Source organism: Stigmatopora argus, chromosome 20 (genome assembly GCF_051989625.1).
Source record: "Stigmatopora argus isolate UIUO_Sarg chromosome 20, RoL_Sarg_1.0, whole genome shotgun sequence".
Classification (NCBI taxonomy): domain Eukaryota; kingdom Metazoa; phylum Chordata; class Actinopteri; order Syngnathiformes; family Syngnathidae; genus Stigmatopora; species Stigmatopora argus.
In genome coordinates, this window is record NC_135406.1 from 981782 (window position 1) to 1004886 (window position 23105).

Here is a 23105-nt window from a genome sequence, read left to right on the forward strand (position 1 = left end):
TGTTTTAGGATCAAATTAAAATGAAGAGAATCGATGTATATTCAATTACCTAATTTTTCCCCTTTTAAATCAATCATTGTCATTTTTTAATCCATTTTTTCTGTGTTTTTAGTTCAAAAATAATTTTGTAAAATCTAAAAATATATTTAAAAAAAGCTAAAATAAACATTTTTTTAGATCTATAAAAAACTGAATATTCAGGGCTTTTGATCCAGTTCTTTCAATCCATTTATAAAAAAATATCTAAATATTAGATGTAAAATGATCCGGCCCACATGAAATCGAGTTGACATTAATGCGGCCCGCGAACCAACCCGAGTCTGACACCCTTGGTCTAAATACACGAGTCGCCAAGAAAAGAAGATGCCTTAAAGCCACAGTCCCCACGAGGTGGTCCATTTCCTACCACGTTTAGGTTTTGGCGCCCCAACACGACCGACGTCCCATTAATTAGCACGAGGCCCGTCCCGAGATTCCGGCTGACCCCAGTTCAAATTTCCCGATACTAGTCCCGTCCCGGCGGATTTTGGCAGGTAACCCGGCGGTCCTCGCCGGAGGGCTCGCTGTTATTAGAGAGCAGCGAGGTGTGTGAAGGGGGAATAAAGCGGTCCGGAATATACGGCGGTCCGGCGGGGAATGTAGGAATCAATGAAAGCAATCACGATGTACAATTGAATTTGTTAGGAACTGCGTAAAGGACGGCGGCTTCGGGGGGCGGGATTACAAAGAGCTTAGGTGCTGGTCCAAAATAGAGCCAAGCGGTACGCTAGCGACGAAAGGGGGACGCGGTCTACGAGCCAAGAGACTTGGCCAAACATCGGATGCTCGGGGTCATCGATCGTGGTCGTCTTTCTTAGATTAAGGAGCCGCCTTGTCAGCGGGGACGGCGAAGGTTGGCGGACGTCCCGCACACCTCAAAGGTGTCCCGCACGCCATCCGTCAACGGGAAGGAACGATTCGTCAAAGACACAAAAGAGGCGGGCTAATCAATACCGCTCCGTCACGTCGAGTAGGAACTCAAGGTTATATTTGCATACTTATTAGCGCGCTAGAAAATGATGGAAGGCTTCGGCGGTGTTAAACGTCGCCCTGGCGTCAATCGAGATGTCGGTGAGGCTAGCATTTAGCAAAAATAAAATGACAATTTTTGCCATCCCACCTCCGGTTTTCCCACGGATTTTCACACGGTTGTCAAAAACGACATGCCGATAACTCGCTATGCAGGATTTCTGAAAACTGTTGGCGCTAGGCCGTCGCGGCGGCCAGTCGAGTCACTTCCAATCATCTTCCCCGCAGCTCCGCCGCCATGAAGATAAGAGACGGCCTATGCGGCGTTCCAGCGGCTAAGTAGATGAATGCCAGCGGGTATTTCCCACGCAAACGCGGCTCTCGACAAGCCGGCGAGCCGTCCTCGGTCGGCCGACACTTTCCTTCCACGCGGGAGACGATTGCTTCTCCGGGACGTTCGTTTACGAAGCCGTCCTTCACGAGGCCGGGGACGGACTAGGCTTACTCGGAAGAAGAATAATAAGCCCTACTTTCCGGGGGAAACGGCCGTCTCCCGGCGGCTACGGCGCCCCGTACGCTCGCTGCTCGTTAGCTGGCGGGCAAACCGACAGGTGCGGAGAGGCCCGAGCGCCAGGTTATCAACCGAGTGTCATCATTAGTACTTCTGCTTCCTGGCCGATGGCGACACATTTCCAGTCGTGTCCAAGCCCCCCGAAAGATGTTTGGCTCGGAAATCTTAACTCCCGAAACATCATAAAAGCAGCGAGCGAGCCGGAATGCCAAATTCTCGACGTGTGGCAAGTTGGGTCAAAAAAAATAACAAATCAATAAAAGGTCATCTTGGCAAGTTTGACTCGACAACAAAGGCATTCCAGCTTGTCTTATTTTGTTAAGGTTGTTATGAAGCAACTTATAATGACTTTCGTGTTTGAAATTCCTCCGCTTCGGTTTTAATAAGGACTATCTGGGTGCTAATTATTGACGGTAGCCAATGAGGTCATTTGAAGCAATTAAAACAGGAGAAAAGATTTTTGTCAGGTTTAAAAATGAATCCAATTTGCATGGTGAATTTAGACATCGGATTTGGGGAAATGGTCAAGGTCAAAATTGATTGTTTGACTGATAATTTTGCTTATTTTTTTCGAGATGTTGGGGTTATTCTGGGATGTTATTATATGGGACCGAGCGAGCTCGAGGTCACTCTACAGGGCAGCTGGCTTCGAGGACATCCGGACAGATGACCATGTTCCAGGCCGAGGACTGTTGATCTGAGTTCGTAATGAAGATCTGTGAAGGACTCTTAAATTGCTTTGACTTGGATTCCGGCAGATGGCGATAATCGAATCAACTTCCGAAAATACTCGCATATTGTTTAAAAATATTGTCGCACGGTTTACCTTATATGAAGTTATTATGCTTACTTGTGCAAATTCTTACGCAGTTGTTTTGGTTTCCGACCTGAATCAGATTACCTTAAGTATTTTGACTAAATGGACAGAGGAGGATGTTTTTATGAAAGTATATCTATTAATAAACCTATCACTAGAGAATAATAACTGAGAATGATCATTTATAATGAAATATGAGTTTCATGCTATATCGCCCAAACCTGTGTCTATATATTTTGAATACGTGGTTAAAAATAGATTTGTATATCCAATTGAACTCCATTAACATATTGCATAACATTTGAGTGTCTTTGCATTATTAGCGAAAGCTTATGTTTTGATAACAATTTGAATGTAACATCGAAGCATGAAGACAACCACGCTACATCTTGATTTGATTTTTCATGCAAGGTCAATTAAAAAACAAACAAAAATAAAGGAAATAAGTCTAGTTGCGACGTGCCCGTAGCTTTTAACCTGTCCACTTAGCCTTCCACGTGCTATGCAGCATTTAGCGTTTCCTGGCCGCCAATGGAGTCCGAGAGTGGCGCTCTGACGGAAATTAATTAGACTTAATGCACCGCTATTGAACGAGACAATAAGCACTGGCTGGGTTTTCGGACTCTTGATGAATCTGTAAGTGAATAGCCTCAGAAAAGACAAAAAGCAAATTAAAAGCGATTATCCCGCCGGGGAATGAAACGGCGCTCTCATTTTCACTTGCAATGATTGAGTGAAAAACAATGTTTGGATCTCATTTGCCAGCGTCCAGTCCCTTCCGGCAAAAGGATTTGCTCCCATCCAGACCTTCTACCTCCAGCTTATCAGATCCACGTTCGATAACCCGTCATTTACATCCCATTAATCGGCCCGCCGTCTGAGTCGGAGTAGAGTGCCGGCCCATGTAGCTCACCGGGAAAGGCCCCGCCCTCATTAACCGTACACCCACGTGGATAATATTGACCGGGCGACTCGACGAATGCTTTAAAGTGCATCAAATGGCGAGCGTTTGTCAGCGATGCATTCAGGAGGCCTGAGGAAAACAGGAGCTTAAAAGTCTTGAATCGAGATCTAACTCCCCACGCTGCCGTCGAGCGGACGCCAACGACGCCGCCTGGTTAATCTCCCGTGAATTCGGTGCGGCTAATTCCCGCCAGCTCAATGCGGAACTCGGAGCGCAACTTTTGCGTACGTGACGGATCAGAAATGCGCCGTCTCCCGGGTGGAGATGGCGGAGAGTCGTAAATGTTCGCATGCTTGTTATCTTCACAGGAAGTCTGTTCTCTCACACACATACACACATCGGCAATACACTCTCACACAAGAATAGCGTACGTACTTGCCGTTTTTTTTTTTCCCTGAGCCGTAATCTTTTCTTCCACGCAGGCCAAAACTCTATTTGACTGGTTGAAAATGAAGCTTTCAACGCTAAATGCGGGAGAGTTGTTGTAAGGAAGCATCACCTCAAGGACGTCCAATCAAACGAGGTTCTATGGCCGCGGATTCTAGGAACTACTCGCAGATGGAATTCGGAAAACTGTTTGAAAACAAGTTGGGCATAGAATGAATTTTTTAAAGTATACTCCATATACAGATATATATATATATATATAAATACTTTAATTAATGTATAGAAATTTGTGCTGATCTTGTAATATTTGTACAAACTTTCCATGTGAAAAGGCATCAATTTCTTTTTAAATACGGCCCGCAGTTCCTGATACAGATGTATATATTTGGGTACACGGTCGATTGGTCGCCGGTCTTTTGGTCGCCTGGAAGGTTATTGATAATTACCATTTAAATGGTTGCTCAAATTCCCTAAATACAAACTGCGACTGACTATTTAGTCATACTTAATGCCCTAGGAATTATTAGGCTAAAGAAAAGCTCCAAATTTCCTGGACTTGTATTGTTTTTTGTTGGAGAACTTGTTAAGACCCTGACTGAACTGACATAGCTTCTTAAAGGGACAGCGCATGTACATACAAACTTTTGGTCGCCGGTCTTTTGGTCGCCCGTTGTCGCGGTCCGGGCGACCAAAAGACCGACGACCAAAAGACGGCGACCAAAACACCGGCGACCAATCGACCGCACACGATATATTTGTATTTTTTCATGTATATAGACTTTAATTTCGGTCAATCCAGTGTTAAAAATGCATGAGGATAAGAAAGTCAGACGTGTATAGCAAAGACATTAAGAGTAAAAAGGCTATACAACAAATACATCGAGGAATTAAAAAGAATCTCGTTGCCTAACGCAAACCGTTTCAACCGTTTAGCAAACTACATAACGATCCCTGATTGTCTCCATTAATCCCGTCAAAATCCGAAAAAAAGTATAAAGAAGTATAACAATGTCCCCGCAGTGTTAAAAAAACAACAACAATAAAATAGGATTTTTTTTCTTTTGGGAAAAACTTAACAATCGTTTAGTTCAAAAATCAAGATGGTTAGTTTATGTGTTAGACAAGGCCGATCCATTTGAACTAGAAGGGAGCGATGACGGATTCAAGTAAATACCAAGTAATTTAACGATAAAATAAAAACATGTAACAGTTTAATATTCCGTTTAGTAACTTCTTTGATATACCGCCAGCGTCTTAGAGATTAACGACACAAAAATGTTATTATTAGGGTGTTAATGACGAGCTGCATTTGTCGCAATACAGTTCATGACGTTCCCCTACAGGTAGCTGCGAAATTCAACTCTCCACCAGTCAAGGTGAGACATTTGACAAGAATAAAAGGAGCTAAGTCGAGCGTCGCTCGCAAGATCCCTCGCACCACATTCACCCTGTTTAATTAACTCGGCGCCGCTTTAAACAAGATGTAAAAGTCTGACATCTGCGATAACAAATTGCCCCGTTTCATCCTAAATAACGTCACAAATCTAGGCGTACGGTTGTTAGAAACTAGTTTCCGCTCGGGCTAAAAGTTCACCGCGCCGCTAGGTTGAACGCCGTCCCAGGTGAGTACGAGGAAGGATCGCATCTAAAGTCTGGAATGTGCTGACGCGTTGCAATCGTGTGAAAAGTGCGGCATGAAAAGCAGGCTTTCTGCACGGAGGCCCCATTAGAAGACTCATTGATTGAATTTGCCCTTGCCTTTTAATGCGGGAGGCTGGCAAGCACCCGCACCTGACGTCGGCTTTTCCCAAACAGGAGGTTTGCTGCTGGCCTAAGAAATATCTGAATCATATATTATATTTTGTCCATCAATACTTATTAGTCCAAATGGTCTGTTAGCTTCTTTTCATTGCTTTTCCCCCTGGTTGCACTGCTTCCAGATGTGTGTTTTCATATTGAAGCATTTAACCAATTGCATTTCAGCCATTTTTTGTTGCCAGGGTCAGAAATCTGCCTCAAGGCCTTCACAATCAGTTCTGCAGGTGCTGCTGCATTAAACAAGCGTCGATAAGACTGTTGCTTTAACCAATCAAATTTCGAGTTGGCAACACCACAATGCCTTCTTACAGGCGTAGGGATACGTCATCGCTTTCACCAACTATGATTGGCTAGTGATTAGCCAGAGCTGCCAAACTGTATTTGGAGCGGGCTGCACAAGCAAATATATTGTTGTGTTGGTTTAAAGCCATTTTCAAGACGGACTATGCCAGAAATAGGACAGGACAGGCTCCACTTTCAGCATTAGCTTCGATGGCCATAGAAAAGAAGGAAGAAAGAAAGGAGGGATATTGTGTACAGTTAAAAATGATTTTTGGTGAGTAAAATATGGCTATATTCCGAAATAATATTTCAATTGTGGGCCAAGTTCTGATATCTGAAAAGCTCAAGTGTTTGTATTTAATCATTAAATTCTGCTAGGAAGTGGATTTTACCCCATTTTTGTGCATTGATTTACTGATTATTTTTACGTGTCGCAGCTGTAGCTGCAGTCGAGGTTTTATAGCCATAAAATAGTTTTTGAGGGTTGGATTGATTCGTTGAAGGCGCTACGAGAAAATGCACGGACCGCCACTGCCTCCTTTGTTGTTGTTCTTTTTAAAAAACTCCATTAAAATATTTTGTTATCATCTGAACTAGCCTGTTTCTTCTTCTTTGAATTGTACCTTACTGCGTACGCAATTGAATTGAAAATAATGGCGAACACGGTTCGGTCAGGCACTTCTTAACTCTTTGGCTCGACGTTCGCTCATTTTTCAGCTCTTTCTTTGATTTAGACTTGCATTAACGTCAATTTCCTGAAGTTGAAGGGCGAATGAAGTGCTTTTACTCTTGAGTGCTTTTATTCCTACAGGACGGAGACGCGGTTATTTCCCCTCCCTTGAAAAAGCTGTCCTTCGGTTGTTGTTCATTAATCTACCGCGTTACGAAAGAAGCGGGTTCGGATGGGTTTTTAGGTCCCGCCTGCTGGACCGGGGCTCGTCTTTGGCTAATCAGTCAGTTAAAAAATAAAATAAAAGTGTAACTATCAGGCCGCATTTATGCGCAATAGATATTCATAGCGCCCACGTAACCCTTGACCTTTAATCTAGCCTCATTCCGATTCAGACCGGTTTTACCCAGATTGAATCGGAATGGCGCATTTCAAATCAGTTTGAGTTCAAATCAGGTTTAGTTTTTGTTCGGCGTTTTCAAAGTTCGCTGCGACCGAAACGGCGCCCCCGTTTGTCCGCCTAGCGGCCGGAGCTACTTCCGCTAACCGAATAGCCGCGTCTTTTCCGAGATGCTTTTCACCGCTGAAAGAAATAGTCCCGAGACTTGTTAAATAAATAAATGAGTTCATAAAAGCTTCATGCTGTATTGCTCCGGCAGACGTTTGACATTTACATTTATCACCAAGCGGGGTTAATTAAACCCAGCCATCCGCCATCTCAATTAAACAATGGTGAATATAGTCAACGGAATATTTCTCTTCAAGAGCGCAACTGCAAAAGACGGCGTTTCAGACAAAGCAGTCAAGAAATTTTCAGTCTTTTCATGTTTTTTCGGACTAAATCCTCTAATATACTGTATTTTCTCGCATATTAGCCGCCTTCACGTATAGCCGTACTCTTAAAATTGTTGAATTTGAAACCATAAAAACAAAAGCTCGACTCATTTGCTAATATATTTCATCATTTTCCACAGGCAACAAATACTCGACTCGGTTAACGCTTTGATTTTTGACGTTGGAAAACGACCAATGAAATAGAAAAATGAAAATCTCCATTCGGTTTGCCTATTTCAAATCGAGAAAAGGTCTCAAACGGCAACTTTGGAATAGCGGTCTGCCGGACTGACCCGCGAGGGTCAAGACAAATCCCCACTACACTTCCTTACTCATACTGCAAGGCATACTCGCCACATACGACACGCTTGGCTCGATTCTTCACAAGTGGACAAACAATCCCGAAGTGACAGATGGCCGGCCGGCACATCGGGGAGACGCTCGAATAAGCGACAGAGCGCGGCGATGAATGCAGATGCGCCCACGTGGGCGGATTCCCAAGCACGGCGAGTCCGGGCCAAGCATCCCAGCGCAAACATCTGCGTTTTCGCCGACGAGCACCGCCACGCAAAAAAATTCCTAACGCCGATTTCTAAAGCGCGGCTTCCAGGTCAAAGCATCACTGTCCATCGGACAACGCGGGCCTCGACAGAGCCGTCCAATTTCCCGAGTAACAAGCGCGAAAAGCATTATCGGCGAAGCGTCGCCGCCTCGGCTCAAATGACTAGCGGAATAGCTTTGTTTCTCCTACCTTGCACAGGCGTCGCAGATGTTGTTTTTCTCCCCGGTGTGGCCGCACGCCAGAATCAAGACGCCATTAGCCGTAGCGCTGACGCCGTCGACTTTGTCTTTGGGCCGCGAATTCCGCCGACGAAGACGTTCTGGCCGCCGTCCTCCTGACGGGTTCCGCTTTTCGGATAAGCCGCTCGCTTCTGAAAGGAAAAAGTGGACATTTTTACCAGCAATCGATCCGATTTGGGCGGATTCTGTTCTCCAATTAGAGGAGCTCTGTCCCCGGTCTCCGAGTTGCTCGGCTCCGAGGTCAACCTCCGATGAACTAATGTGATGTATCCCCCGCTGCCACGGCGCATTAGCGCTCGCATTGTTCTCCGGCCAGGCTTTGCCTTCAATTACTCCCTCAACTTTTCTTTTTAATCGAGCTCGCGGGCGGATTAGCGGCGGGGCACTTTCAACGATGAGTAAACGGAGGTGTCCCGAAACGTCGCATCTGCTCCCAATCTGCCCCTCCGCCGCCGCCGCCGACCGGCGGCGAAGCTGTCGATACGCAATCACGAGCGTAAACGGGCCATGCGGCGCGGCGCCGTTTGTTTCTGTTTGCTAGACAGCTTCGATTCTTGGCAAGACGTGGCCCACAAAAACCAGACGCTTGGGGATGAAAACTAATTATGAAGGTGTTAAGAGGCGAGCTGAATGGGGCTCAGAGGACGAGACCCTTTGGAATTAAAGGCCAAAAACGGAATCGGTGAGGACCCCTCTTTAAGGAGTGGCACGTGCCCCCCCCCCCCACCTGGCAGTTGAAATCATTGCGCGGTGATCTATCGGTCTTAATATTAAGTATCGTAGATGCAGATACTCAACTAATGTGCTGCACTACAAAGTCTTTGGAACTCAAGAGTTTTGTAAAATCACACTGAATGCTGTTGTTTATGAGTCGGATACACATTGGCAGATACCAGAACCTCCAAAGAATTCAAATTTTTTTGACCCTCCATCTGAAGTTTATTGTAAAATGAAACACCCAACCATAGGGATAACATGGATACTTAAATATGACACATGGTTTTAGTTTTCTCCCAGAAAATTACCATCTTAACGGCAGCACACGATGAAAAACGATTTAGGTGATTAGGGTCATTCCGTTATCGGTGTTGGTCGTATGGTCTGGTTGACCTACGTCGCGTTTGCTCACCGTGCCCCCGATCGGGATCGGACGTCTAGTAAACTCGTTTCAAAAGTTTGAATTTTGTTTGGGTTGGCCAAATATTTCTGGCCGCATTCCAGGGCGCCGTTCGATGTTAACGTCGGCCAATCAAAGATCCGCCTTCTGTCCGCCGACTCCTTGGAGTTGATACGGGTGTTCATTTTGGAAGCTTTGACTGTTGTATCCGAGATTTGACAGAACAGAAAATCAATCCGACATCTGTAACTAGTCCAGAATGCTGATGCTTCAGCTCTTGCTGATACCGGGAAATTGGACCACAACACACCTGCCCTAAAATCTACACTACACACAGGATTCCTGTGAGAGGGGGGAAAAAAGTACTTCAAAGCCTGGTTTGTCAATAAATGAAAGACTTTAAAGATTCCTGTGCGAGTTTCTAAGGTTATCACCGGCATGCTTAAAATTTCAAATGTTTCCCGAAGCGACTGGCAAATCTGCGCTTGATCTACCCTGAGAAATATTCACTGCTTTTTGTCCCAAATAAATCCTAATCATTATTTCTTATTTTAATCATCCGTCTTTTATTGTTACGATATGGGATTTGTCATTTTACGGCTTTCATCTTTAGCATTTATCCTCCTTTTAGCTTGGGAGATTTGATCTCAATTTTCTTCTTTTCATTTCATCTCTCTAATAATCATTGCTTTGCCTCTGAGAAGCAAAATGGCTTTGCCTTGCATATCAATTGTGCCGCACAAAGGAAATTGCCTCGCCTTGACTAATGTGTCCTCTTTGGAGTTGAATCGTCTACACCACTTGGGATGTAAGAGTGCACGGACCCTGACGCAAAATGGCCGCCGCCGACGGCACGCCAATCGTTGGCGGGACGACCGAGGGGAAGCTCGCTCATCCCTGGTTGAATTCGGGGCATTTGCAGGTCACTTCCTTTTGATATTGACCCAATTCTTGTTGATCTGGAGGCATTTTCGGGTTCCATAAGCGTGGCGTTGTGGAAGGACCCAAAAATGCCCAACCAAAAATTCCAAAAACTAAGGCAGGGGTGGTGTCAAGGGAAATAACAAGGACTTAGAATTTAAATGACAAAACCAAACCCGACATGGAAGACGTGGGGAAACGAGGACCGCGGAATGTGGCATAGTTACATCGAGGAACGTAGACAAATCAGGGTAAAGCAGACGATCCGACAAGGACTGACAAACACACAGGGCTTAAATAGACAGACAGGGGTTGATTACAAAATACACACACCTGATCACACGAGGGAAGGGAAACCGTGAAGGACACAATAGGTGAAACCCATACAATAATCACACACAAGGGGAACGCACGCACATCCACCCCAAAACCTCAACTAAACCTAACACCCAGGCAATATTTTGGTCAAAAACGGCGTTCTTGCGGGTGCGAATTGAGTAGTTTTTGGCAGGTTTGGAAGTTGGAAAAGAGGAAAAACAATATAAATGAGTGTCTATATATATCGTTGACGAGTTGTAGGTTTCAAATGCCAATGCCGGTTCATTTCAGCCTCTCAGATGTCAGCACGGAAGAAAAATGGACGGATATCCGTCAAAGAAGCCGGTCGATCTATATCTGGAGGACAGCGGACGGCCTTTAAAAAGACAGAAATGCGGACGTGTGCCTATCAAATGAAGGCATTAGCCAAAGTCTGGGTGACACAAACATGTTATGAGAGACGGGCAACATCTGGCGAGAGGGATCTCATCCTACGGCCGTCACTCATTTCTTGGACTCGCTCTAGTAATCTCGGTCCCGCTGTATCCTCTGGCTTAATGGAGTCTTTGGAGTATTAAGATTTTTTTTTTTAAAAACAACAGACTGAACCCCACTTATTAACAGCAAATGCTAATGTTTTTTCCTGTAAATGGGCAACATATGCGCTGGCTTCCCTCGCTAAGTAGCTTTAGCGGGGATTTTCGGAAATGTTTGGTTAGCGGTTTTCAACAGATTTATTTTTGCTAAATTGCTCAAATGACAGTGTTTCCGTTTACTTGGAAAAGAACAAATTGCTTCCTTCAGTTTAGACGGACTAAAATGACATTTTTTAGGTTCAGTAATGTAGCGCTTAAGAACAGAATGAAAAATCTGTAAATGAATTTGATCAATAGTGGACATTCAATCCATTTGAAGGTTTTTAGAAATACTCGACTCTGATTTAAGTCTTGCCTGTTTACTCTAAATCAGGGGTGTCAGACTCGGGTTGGTTCGAGTCTCTTCATTTTAATTTGATCCGAAAACAGAAAGTCGGCACAAATGATTTACTTTCCCGGGCCACACAAAATGATGCGGCGGGCCAGATTTGGCCCCCGGGCCGCCACTTTGACATGTGCTCTAAATAAAACGATTTGTTTGAAAAAGCTGACCTACAATGATTACACTGTAAAAAGTATGCATAACAATGCCCAGTCCAAATTTTGTGCATCTGATTTTTTACAGTTGTCACTTATACTACCCACTCATTAAGGTTCTCAATTGGGTTTCAATCAAGGGAAAATGACGATAACCGTACTTTGAGTTTTCCTTAGATTGCCGGTCTGGTTTCAACCGGGAAAAGAGCAAAAGAGCGTGACGACGAGAGAAAAGGTGCAGTTAGCGGCCCATCTTTCTACCGACTACGAGGGTCCCGATAAAAGCAATCTAGCAGCCCCCGAATGAAGGGTGCAAAAGTGCAAAGGGTCCCCATAGGTTAAAAGGCCTTAATCTCTTTATCCTGTGCTACACGGGGCTATTCACAGATTTGATACACTCGGGCTAAATCCTTAAGTGGCATGCCTACGCAAAAAAACGTCCCAGGATACATCCCAGGACATGCGGTTTGCGGATTATAATCTGAGCGGCGGCACTTTCCCGAGAAAATGAGGTGGCGGTGGCGGGAAAAACCATCCGGCGGCGTCGCGCGCTGACACAGTACTCGGCTATGTTGATGTGCATCCTAAGCAGCCTTCGGTTCCCTAACGAGGCGCGGTGGCTGCCTTAAACTGCTAATTAAAATCAGATATTGAAGCCCAATACCCATAAACACCGGGCTGGCCGTCGCCGGGCGGCGCGCGGCAACAAGTGTCGCCGTTCCGACGCCGGTTTTAAAGCCAGATAGGATTTACGCTGGGCCGTCGCGGGCATATGGCGCGTGTCGGCGTGCCGTCATTCCAAAAGTGCGCTTGTAATTTGGAAGAGATGGGGACGGAGTGTCAGAGAGATGCCTGAGCGCGCCATCAATTAGGGATCGGGCTTTGGCGGAACAGCTGGCGGGGACTAATGAAGCATGCGCTAATGATCGGCCATGCAAAATTGATGAGTAATTCATCTCAAGACGTGCGATGAATATGGGATCATTAAATGTACCCTTAACGGGCCAGTGGAAAAGTCTTGGCGCTTCAGAGCCTCGCCTCACGTGCCCACCGTCATCATTTTGTACCATTTGAATTCCGTCTGATCACGACAGCATTTGTCCCAGTGATGGCGAGGGGAAAGAATTCCGCTGCCACCGAATATTGGCGGGTCAACTGCGTTTTTCATTTTTGTTTTGACTCCCGATGCTAATTGGAGTCGTACCTGCCGAAACCTTTTGGGGGAAAGATATCTATAGAGTGGTACCTCGACCTACGATCAGCTCTACCTATGACATGCTCGAGGTACGATGTAAATTTAGATCGAATAATTCGCCCTAGATACGATCAAAATTTCGAGATGCGACCAAGCCAGGTGGCCATGACATGAGAGGCTGTTTTTTTGCTGCATCTCTTTCGTGTATAACTGCTATATCTACGAGGACTGAACGATTTATTCAGACGAGTTTCGACCAGGAAACGGACAAAGCGCATGCGCGGGCAAAAAGAGGGCTTTCTGGGTAATGAAGTATACTCGTGCACACAACACCGATAGCCAATGGCACCCTTTATCACAATAAAACTTCATTACCCACAATCAATACGTGGGTAAGATCAGCTATTGCATTTCCTGTTATTCTTTCTAAGGAAAGGAGCTCCCGCGATCGTTCTTTAAAGACTACTTCTCGTTGGCAAGTGGCCATGCGTTATCCTATTGTGAGGACATTTGTGTGCATCGTTTTGGGAATATTTTGAAGGGAATGGTACAACAGCAAACAGTCCATCGATAGCGAACGTGAGGGTGGAAGCGTGGCAAACTGCTAACCCGGCCAGAACGAAGGTAACAAAAGATTAAGACAAAACTAGAATTCCGTTTTGTGTAACGTTACATTAAACCTATGTTTGAGTGTCTGTATATATTTATCCAAGTTAATTTAAATTTGTTTGTTCGTTTACGAGTGCTGTGGATAAAGTCGCCCTGAACAAACCCCCCTCTGCCTCCGTGTGTATCGTTGTCTCTCCCCTCCGCGAAATGCGTCTAATTTTACATCTATTAAACACATTTTATTACTATTAAAGCACTTGTTATTTATTACTTTGTCACTATATGGCGAATTAGAAGAAATCAAACATTTTTTTCCAATCCAATATCCTGTTTTTGGTGTTTTTTCAGAGGCTTGGATCGAATTCATTTGTTTTCAATTCATTTCAATGGGAAAAGTTACGAAAAGCTCGACATACGATCGTATGTGGAGGTACCACTGTATTTTCAAACCGAATTACTTGAATGTAATTGCTATCACGGCTCGCCTTCTGGTGATAAACTTGTTGGTGGAAGGGGGCGGCTTGGCCAGAGGAAGACCGGTTGTATTTTTTTTCGCCTGATTTCAACTGTGCAGAGCTCCGTCTCAAACTTTTGGCCAGTCTTGAGAGGACCGACCGATGCTTCTCCCCAGCGATTTCCAATTAACATTCTGGGCCTCGGAGCCGTCGGGGAACCGCGCGACCTTCCGTCTTTCTGGGCTTTGGGCGAGGGCACGGCTGCAGACAACTCAAAGTCTCGGCGGCGGAGAACGAACGGCCGACTCTGACCCCGGTGCCGCTACTTCATTAGCCTCCGTACATATCGGCATCTGTTCCGCGGCCAACCTTAATACCACAAGTGCGTGAGGAGGGGAATAAGCGTTCTCTCATTAGACGCCGCGGTTCACGGGCCGCCTCCAATCATTCCGCTCTCATTCGGTCAGAAAAGAAATGTCAGAATACTAAAAACTATCTACTTTACCTAATGACCGTATTTTCCTGATTGGGTGGCACTTTGTAGACTGCCAGGGCGCGGGTGCGACTTATATATTGAATTTTGCGACTCGGTTATAGTATATGATTCGCTTCAATGCAGGCTAGCATTTTCTTCTATAAACATCCTTTATCTACAGACACTAAAAATAATTTTGTACTTTGCTACTTAATGCAAAAAAGGTTGGGACAACTATTACACACACCCAAACTGCCAGCCATTGACGAGGCATAGACGTCCAATCTGTTAGTACCACGTTCCAAGTTCTACTGGAATGAATGTCTTCTAGATACTCGTAATTTATCCACGATTGGAAATCTATTCTTTAGCCCTCTTCCAAAAAAAACAGTCCTTTGATCGCGTCCTGGCATGCAGGTTTCTCTTGGCAGCATGAAGAATTTCAACTCGGGGGAAAAAAAGCCCTGGACACTCACTATTTTGATCAGAAGAAGAAAAAAAAAAAAAAAGAGTTGAGATGAAGAGAGGCGACTCGGCCAGAAAGGCAGACTTGTCTCTGTTCCCTCAGGCCAGCGGCGTGGGCTCTGACTATTTGACATGGGGAAGGACGGCGGAGGGTAGCAGACACATCAGAGACCCCCACCCCGCCTCGCACCCTCACGCCCGCCAGGGGGATCCGTTAATGCGAGTCGAGTCGGACGGGCGGGGCCGAAGCACGCCGCCCTGGAAACGTTCATTGACTTGGCTGATTTGGAGCGCTTGTGACTTTCTTGTGCCCCCGACCCCTTCGGGAGAAGCCAAGACGGTCGGATAAAACCACAAAAAAAGTGGCAAAGTCGCATTAGTCACCGACACCACCGTTTCCGAACACGAAGGACGCGAACCCGAGGATGACGGAAAAGTTTTCGGTCAGCGCTTTTAGTCCGAGAACCACCTCAAAACGTATCGACGGCGATAGACGGCCAGTCTGTGGGACGTGGGAGGTGAAGAGAAATTTTCTTATGTATTCTTTGTTTTCAAATAAGTCGGTTTTTAAACTATCTTTTGGTTTGGAGACAGAACATATGTGGAATTTAAGATCCTTTCTGGGCTGTGCAGTTAAAAATAAGTCTTTTACATTAATTAATTCAATTATCTGGGTAGGGATGCCCGAAGGTAGATTTTCCACCTGACCTTCCGCGTTTAGATTCGATTAGATTAACCTTCATTCATCTGTTACGATCGCACCGCGTCGCCGTGGCACGATCGGGAATGGATTCGGACCCAGGCGCGGGGAAGTAGGATTTGACGAGGTATTAGCTTCAAAACAACATCTTTAATAACTCAAAAGGGCTTTGTAAAACAACAAAGGCTTGGAACCAAAATGGGAGCATGCAGGAATATGTAACAGCATGCAGGACGCATGCAGGAACGATCCAACAATGATACTAGGACTCATTCATGTTTAAATACCAAGACAGGAAGTAATCAGCAGATTGACCGCAGCCGCTCTGGCCTGACAGCACGCCAGGAGGGACAAACGGGCCGCTCCTGACATCATCCCGTATTCGGGAAATTCAGTTTGTTAAATTACGTCGCTCAACTGGTCCCGAGTTCGCGCTCTGTCTCTGGTCAATCTGTTGGCGAAGCTCCGCCCACAAGCAATCTGTTGTCCGCGAGTATCGATCAGGGCAAGTTTTGATTAGCACACTGCACTCCTATTTTTCTTCTCTAACCGGCCGGGGACGACTCGACTCCGTCGGCGATTGGGTACGGGCCCCCCGCCCCGCCGTTAAGGACTCGACTTTGCGTTCTCGCTTGACGGAGTGTTTTCCGGTGGGTTTTTGTCGCTTGGGAGAGGGAGTCGAATGAAGTACGGCGGGGAATAAAGAGCGGTCGCAACGTATTCAGGGGAAAAATGTCTATTCCGAAACGGTACCCGACAAAGGCCAGAGGATGATGGGAAGTCGATAGGGCGCTTCAATCAACAGGGAAACTTTTTCTCATTTGCGGGAGAAAGGACGACTCGTCGGGCCTTCTGACATTGCGGCCCGAGAGCCCGTCGCCCATTGGCCTATTCAGCGCTTAGCCAATTAGGTCCGGCCGCTCTAGGATTAATGCCTAGCGTTAAGGCGACCATTGTGCGCCAAGCGAAGCAATTTCAGCCGTTCGCTCACATGGAGGGCTTTTCATTAAAGCCGCAAGAATTCTTTTGGCTATTCACGTAAGGACCTCACGCTTGCCTTTCTTTAAAGACTCAAATTCGACCTTTAAAGCCAACGAAATGACTCGGTTAACCAAAAAAAAAAAAAAACAGTGCCATCTGAAAAGGATCCACAACCTTTCTGCGCTTCCTTTTTGTTTTACTAAAGTAAAATTTACTCGGTAGACCGAAAAAAATGGACAAAATTCCCTGTTCAGTCTTTATATAGAGAATATTTACAGTATTTATTTCATTTACCGTATTTTTGGGCTATAAAACAAACGAACGCTGTGGCCTATCAGTCAAAACAAATCGTTTTTTGGGGGGGTTAAAATTTAGTGGGCGCGGCTTATAGTTGAAAAATTAAAGTAAACCCAAAATTGAAAAAAACAAACAAATACTTAGCAATCTCCCCCTTTCTGTCCGGAAAGAATGCCTCGTCCGGCGTCCCCCGTTGAGCGTCAAATTCATCGGACGGAGTCGGACCACCGCTCCGACAGATGTAGCGTAGCCTCTCCAAACTAGCGCAACGGAGGAGGTAGGGGGCGAGACAAACAGAGGGAAAGGAAGGATTCCCCGAGGTGTCACTTTTGCCGTCTCACTCTACCGGCCCTTTTAATGGGTGGCGGGCAGGAGATTGACAGGCCGTGTAAAATACTGGCTCACAGGAGAAAACCACAACGGATTCGTCAAAATGGGGCCTGAGGAAGTCTTAGTCCAGGTCCCGCTTGGAAGTTTCCAAACTCTGGTCTTCCGAATGAGCTGGATTTGACGTTCTTTGCATAGCTGCAAAGGTACTCTAGTAGTCTAAGACCGTCTATATCAAGGGTGTCAAACTCAGGTTTGTTCACGGGCCTCATTAACGTCAACTCAATTTCATGTGGGCCGGACCATTTTAGATATAATATTTAGATTTTTTTGGATTAAAAGAACTGGATCCAAAGCCCTAAATATTCAGTTTTTTTATAGATCCAAAACAATGTTTATTTGAGCTGTTTTCTTAGTAAGGGAAAACGTCTTTTAATCATTTGTTTCTCATTTCAAAAGGAAACTAAATATTTGTTTATGTTCAATAAAGTGAAAAACAGAAAATATTAATATTATATATTTATTTTTAGATTTTCCAAAATTCTTTTAGAACTAAAAACAGGCCGTGTAAAATCCTGGCTCACAGGAGAAAACCACAACGGATTCGTCAAAATGTTTTTTTTTTTTTTCAATTTTGGGTTTACTTTAATATTTCAACTATAAGCCGCGCCCACTAAATTTTAACCCCCCCAAAAAACGATTTGTTTTGACTGATAGGCCACAGTGTTCGTTTGTTTTATAGCCCAAAATACGGTAAATGACATAAATACTGTAAATATTCTCTCTATAAAAACTGAACAGGGAATATTCTCCATTTTTTTTTGGTTTACCAAGTCAATTTTACTTTTACTAAAACTTTTACTAAAAATTGCAATTATTGATTTAAAAAGGGAAAAAATCAGGAAATATAATATACTACATCTATAATCTTCATTTGAATTTGATCCTAAAACAGAAAGTCGGCACTCATCATTTACTTTCTCGGGCCGCACAAAATGATGCAGCAGGCCATATTTGGCCCCTGGGCCGCCACTTTGACACCTGTGCTCTATATGTCTTGGTTTTAATCTTATATAACGGCTTATTTTGTCAGAGTGCGGTTCAGGTGCAAACATCCCAGTTTTAGAACCTAATTAGTTCACATTTCAGCCTCAACGGCAGCCGTTGAGTTAAAGGTTTGTTGACGTTTATGCGGGAACGCAAACTTTTCTTACCACCTAAATCATACTTAAAAAGTCTTTATTCTTTGAAAAAAACGTGGCAATGTGTTAAAGAGACCAATTACGCAGCCCAGATTAAATGGCAACATCCCAGCATGATGAGAAGGTGATATCCGCTAGGTATCCTAGCAACCGTCGGCTGGCGAGTACTTGTTTAGGCAGGCTTCGGGTTGTTGTTATTCGTTGCCACGGGGCGCCGAAATGGGGGCCGAAGTGGGGGAAACCAAAACGACACCTTGGGGTGGAGACGTACTGATTAAGGGCCCGAGTGGTGGGCTCGAGAAGGAATTAGGCAGCTTAGGGGGCATTATGTCAGTGTACACAGGATTTAGTGGAGAAATCTGGATTATGGACTTTCTCTTTGATAGGTAAAGGCCACCTTATATAGAAAAACCTCAGAGCTGCGTTTTGTTCTTCAGGCAACTATCAAAGAGCTTTTCTTTTTTTTTTAAAGAAGGTGGGCACTCAATCCGCCTGTCCAGAAATTCAAATGGGATTTGCCGTGGTGAAAATGGCTGGCGGCTGCGCGGGGGCACGCCGGACGATAGCAAACGCTTCGCCAGCAAGTCTTGCCGGAGCGAGTTAGTCGACAACATTGATGGGGTACACTCATGTGCTTCTTAAAACTATTTGAAGGAGGTTATCGCTTGGAGACCAATCGATTGGTCGGGAGGGCTGCCGTCAAAAGGCGACCAAGCCCAAACTCTAGTTGGGTTGTGATAATATAATTCGAAAAAACAGTTATGGCAAAGGACTAGTTTTTTTCATTAAACAAACTGTAAATATATTTTTAATGCTTTCAGCAGGGATTTATTTCTGAGATAAAAACATCAAACTGTGTATGTTATTTTTGTATCTAATTTTGTCTATTGGAAATACGAACTGGAAAGCTACAACCAATACTGTAATCTCCGAAGACCTTGAGGAGGTATTTGTTTGCATTTTCATACATTCAAGTGAAATATTGAGCTAGTGAATACATATTTTTATCAGCTAACCTAAAAAAATAACTGCTGAATATCTCACTGTAATTGACAGCTATAGAGGTCCTAACGGTTCTAACGGATTGAACGTTTACTAGTGATAAACCTTCTTCAATTGAAGGCAAAAGGATGAAAAACTCCAACCCCAAAGAGTTAACCGACTATCGGAATAATTGCATTTTTTGGGAGGGTCAGGCTCGAGTCATCGGTACACGGTCGATTGGTCGCGGGTCTTTTGGTCGCCCGGAAGGTTAGTGATGATAACCATTTAAATCGTTGCTCAAATTCCCTAAATACAAACTGCCAATGACTATTTAGTCATACTTAATGCCCTATTAGTTATTAGGCTAAAGAAGTTCCTTCCACCAGAGTGCGTGTTGCCAGCACGCCAATCCGCGTAAGGGCATAACCCGCTCAAAACAAACGCGGGAAATGACACGATCCTATATTCCTAGCGTCCTCGTACCTGTACGGCTGCTCAGTATTCATGTGATGCTAGCAAGGTTTTGCTCATCCGCGGGATGTTTTCCCCGCAATATTTGATCCAAAAGGGTGGGCCCATTTCCTCTTATCCCCAGAATTGCCATCATCCACTTTTCCCGCCGCACTGTTATTGCCAGCAGTATGAAGGATAGCGTTTGATTGGTCTGAAATCCTACGCAGTCCTCCCACGCCCGCGCCGCGCTACGACCCCCCCCTCGCCGCAGGCTCTCGGATTCAGGTGCCTGGGTAAATAGGGCCATTGTGTGGAGTGCGTAACCCGGGGGCTTTACTCCATCCCTTCCCCCCGCGGCTAGGCTCATATTGGCCGTCGCCATCCAGAGAGTTACGAGGCAACGTCGGGGGGACGAAGGCGAGTTCTACATCGGATCCGGCGGACGATTTTGCATGTTTTTCCCATTAGCCATTAACGACGTAGGCCCTTTGCCCCGGATATTTTCCCCTCGCCCATTACGTTTATGTTTGCGGGGTACGCCATCAAATTGTGGGACAGAGACCGCTAGGACTATAGCTCACTGTACGCATTTCATTTACATATTGCATGTTTTTGCAAGTCGATGGCAGAAAGGGGCAATTAGGCCTTTAGCCATTGTAACGTGTACAGCACAAAGTGGCGGCCCGGGGGCCAAATCTGGCCCGCCGGATCATTTTGTGTGGCCCGGGAAAGTAACTCATGAGTGCCGACTTTCTGTTTTAGGATGAAATTAAAATGAAGAGTATAGATGTATATTAAATTTCCTGATTTTCCCCCTTTTTAAATCAATCATTGTAATTTTTTAATCATTTTTTTCTGTGTTTTTTGTTCAAAAATCATTTTGTAAAATCTAAAAATATATATAAAAAAGCTAAAATAAACATTGTTTTAGATCTCTAAAAAACTGAATATTCAGGGTTTTTAATCCAGTTATTTTAATCCATTTATAAAAAAAAAATCTAAATATTATATCCATGTGAAATCAAGTTGACGTTCAAGCGGCCCGCGAACCAACCCGAGTCTGACACCCTTGGTGTACAGGCTGGAGGCGGAGTTTAGCTAAGGTCAGTCAACTAGAAAAGCCCGGGTTTCTCACTCAGACAAGATGATCATCCAGTACTGATGGCAAATTTTTCAGACTACAAAATGCGCCCGGGTGTAAGCAGCAGAGCTAGAATAAAAATAGCGCTAGAGTGCAAGTTGCAGCCAATCGTCAGATATTTTTTTACACGCCAGTTCGAGTCCAGGTCACCTGGTTTTGATCAATATATTAAGGCAGGAAAAAAGCACAGCCGAGAGTAAAATATTTTCGTCTAGTGTATCACCATTGGCCCCTCCCAGTGGAAAAAAAGGATTAGACGTCTAGCGGCGTCAGTGGCGTCTGATGCGTGTCCTGGAAAGGATTAAGTTGACACGGTTGGTGACATTCATGCCTTCCAGAGAGGGCATGGACTACTACAACTACTTTTTATCTCTATTTTTTCAACTTTCCTGACAAACCTGCACTGAGGCAACCGCTGGTTTGGGGGTGTTATTCATAGAAAATCAATATTTTCCATTTCTGCAGCGACCAAATGAATTATTACCGAGATGAGCATTGTGAAGAGATTGAAGGCTCGGTCTGAGGCATCGCTCATCTTTAGACTTTCACAAGGACATCGACCTCACCCTTCCATGTTAACGTAGCAAACACGCGCCCGCCCGCTATTTCTTTCCGCTGCCGGTGGACACGTCTCACCTTCCTGTCCCCGTGTCCTACTGTTTGCCAGCTAGCGAGTGACGTCAAACGAAAAGAATTCAACCAGAGTCCACCGTAGTTTTGTTCTTGGCACGAAAGCAGCACTTTTCACCAGAGCAATCCCCAGAATGTCTGACTGGAATATGCCGATTCGAGCCAAGGCGCGCTAATTAAGCGGCACCCGCTCTTACAAATGAAAGGAAGAAATTAGCCAGGCGATTCCAAATGTCCAGATAGGCAATTATGAGACAAAAGTGGCCATTAGGAAGTCTTCCCTCCGGTCACAGGTGATGAAGCCACCTGGAATAATGGGGAAAAAGCATGGGCGGAATGGGATTTCAGACCTCGTCACGGGAGGAGAACGATATTAACCCGAAACGCAAACAGCCTTTGGGAGAGCGCTTTGCTAGATGGAGCTTCAAAGTGCGCCTCTTGAGAAACAAACGATCATCGGCTCCTCACGCTGACGCCACGACGCCGCTGCCGGGGAACGATGTCACGGGTGAGGCTAGACCGTTGAAAACGCAGAATTTGGCGTCGGAAGAAAGAAAAGCACCCTGATAGGTATATTAATAGATCAGAAACATAATCTAGCGATAACTTGCAAGTGAGAATTGGTCCTGGCTCGTCCTCGCCACGGAGCATTCTAAAGAAAGGCATCCTCCTCTGTCCATTTAGTCGCAACTAATCAAAACACTTAAGGTTATCTTATTCAAACAATTGCATAAGCTAAACGAATAACACCATTAAGGTAAAAAAACAACTGCAATAACAATTGCATATCAGATTGGAAACCAAAAACAACTGCATAAGAATTTGCACAAGCAAGCATAATAATTTCCAGCAACAGTATTTTAAAACAATATGAGAGTATTTTCGGAAGTTGATTCGATTATCGCCATCTGCTCCGGAATCCAAGTCAAAGCAATTTAAGAGTCCTTCACAGATCTTCATTGCGAACTCAGATCAACAGTCCTCGGCCCGGGACTCGGTGATCTGTCAAGCCCTCAAAACAATTAAATGTCCTCGGAGCCAGCTGCAGGGCAGAAGTGTCCTTGTTATACTGAGCTTCCGTCTGCTTATAATGATTAATATTCCACACATACATAATGATTAATACGCAAATATCCCAGAATAACCCCAACACACCCGAGACGGCAGAGTGACTGGCGGTTAGCGAGGCCAGGGCGCCGTTCCGCCGGCCATTCGCCATCTCCGAACGGACGGGGTAGGGGGAGCAAGAGAGGAAGAAACTTTCAGGCTGTATTTTCCATTCAAAGACATTTTGACAGGCCGGAGCCCACTCTTTGGCAGGGAGCGAGGCCATTTTGAAGTCTCCTACCGGCAGCTCGAGGGAAGCGGGGAGCCAGAATAGATATATCTCCGGGCTGCCTGACTGCTACCCCCCCAACACCCACCCGCCCCGTCTCCTACCAACACGTTCTTTCCTGTTTTTGACAGTCCGCTCCGAATAGCCAAGCAGGTGTCTTCTCATTTTGTGCCGAAACAGCGGGACCGCGCACACAAACACGCTAGTAAAAACA

At 45.1% G+C, this 23105-nt stretch overlaps 1 long non-coding RNA gene across 1 annotated transcript in view; it reads right to left on the bottom strand.

Moving 5' to 3' along the window:
- Positions 1-23105, bottom strand: part of LOC144066347 (uncharacterized) — a 219194-nt gene that overhangs the window by 114335 nt on the left and 81754 nt on the right. The window contains exon 4 of the long non-coding RNA XR_013297521.1: positions 8103-8283. This is a non-coding gene — a long non-coding RNA (uncharacterized LOC144066347). The remainder of the gene's footprint in view (positions 1-8102; positions 8284-23105) is intronic.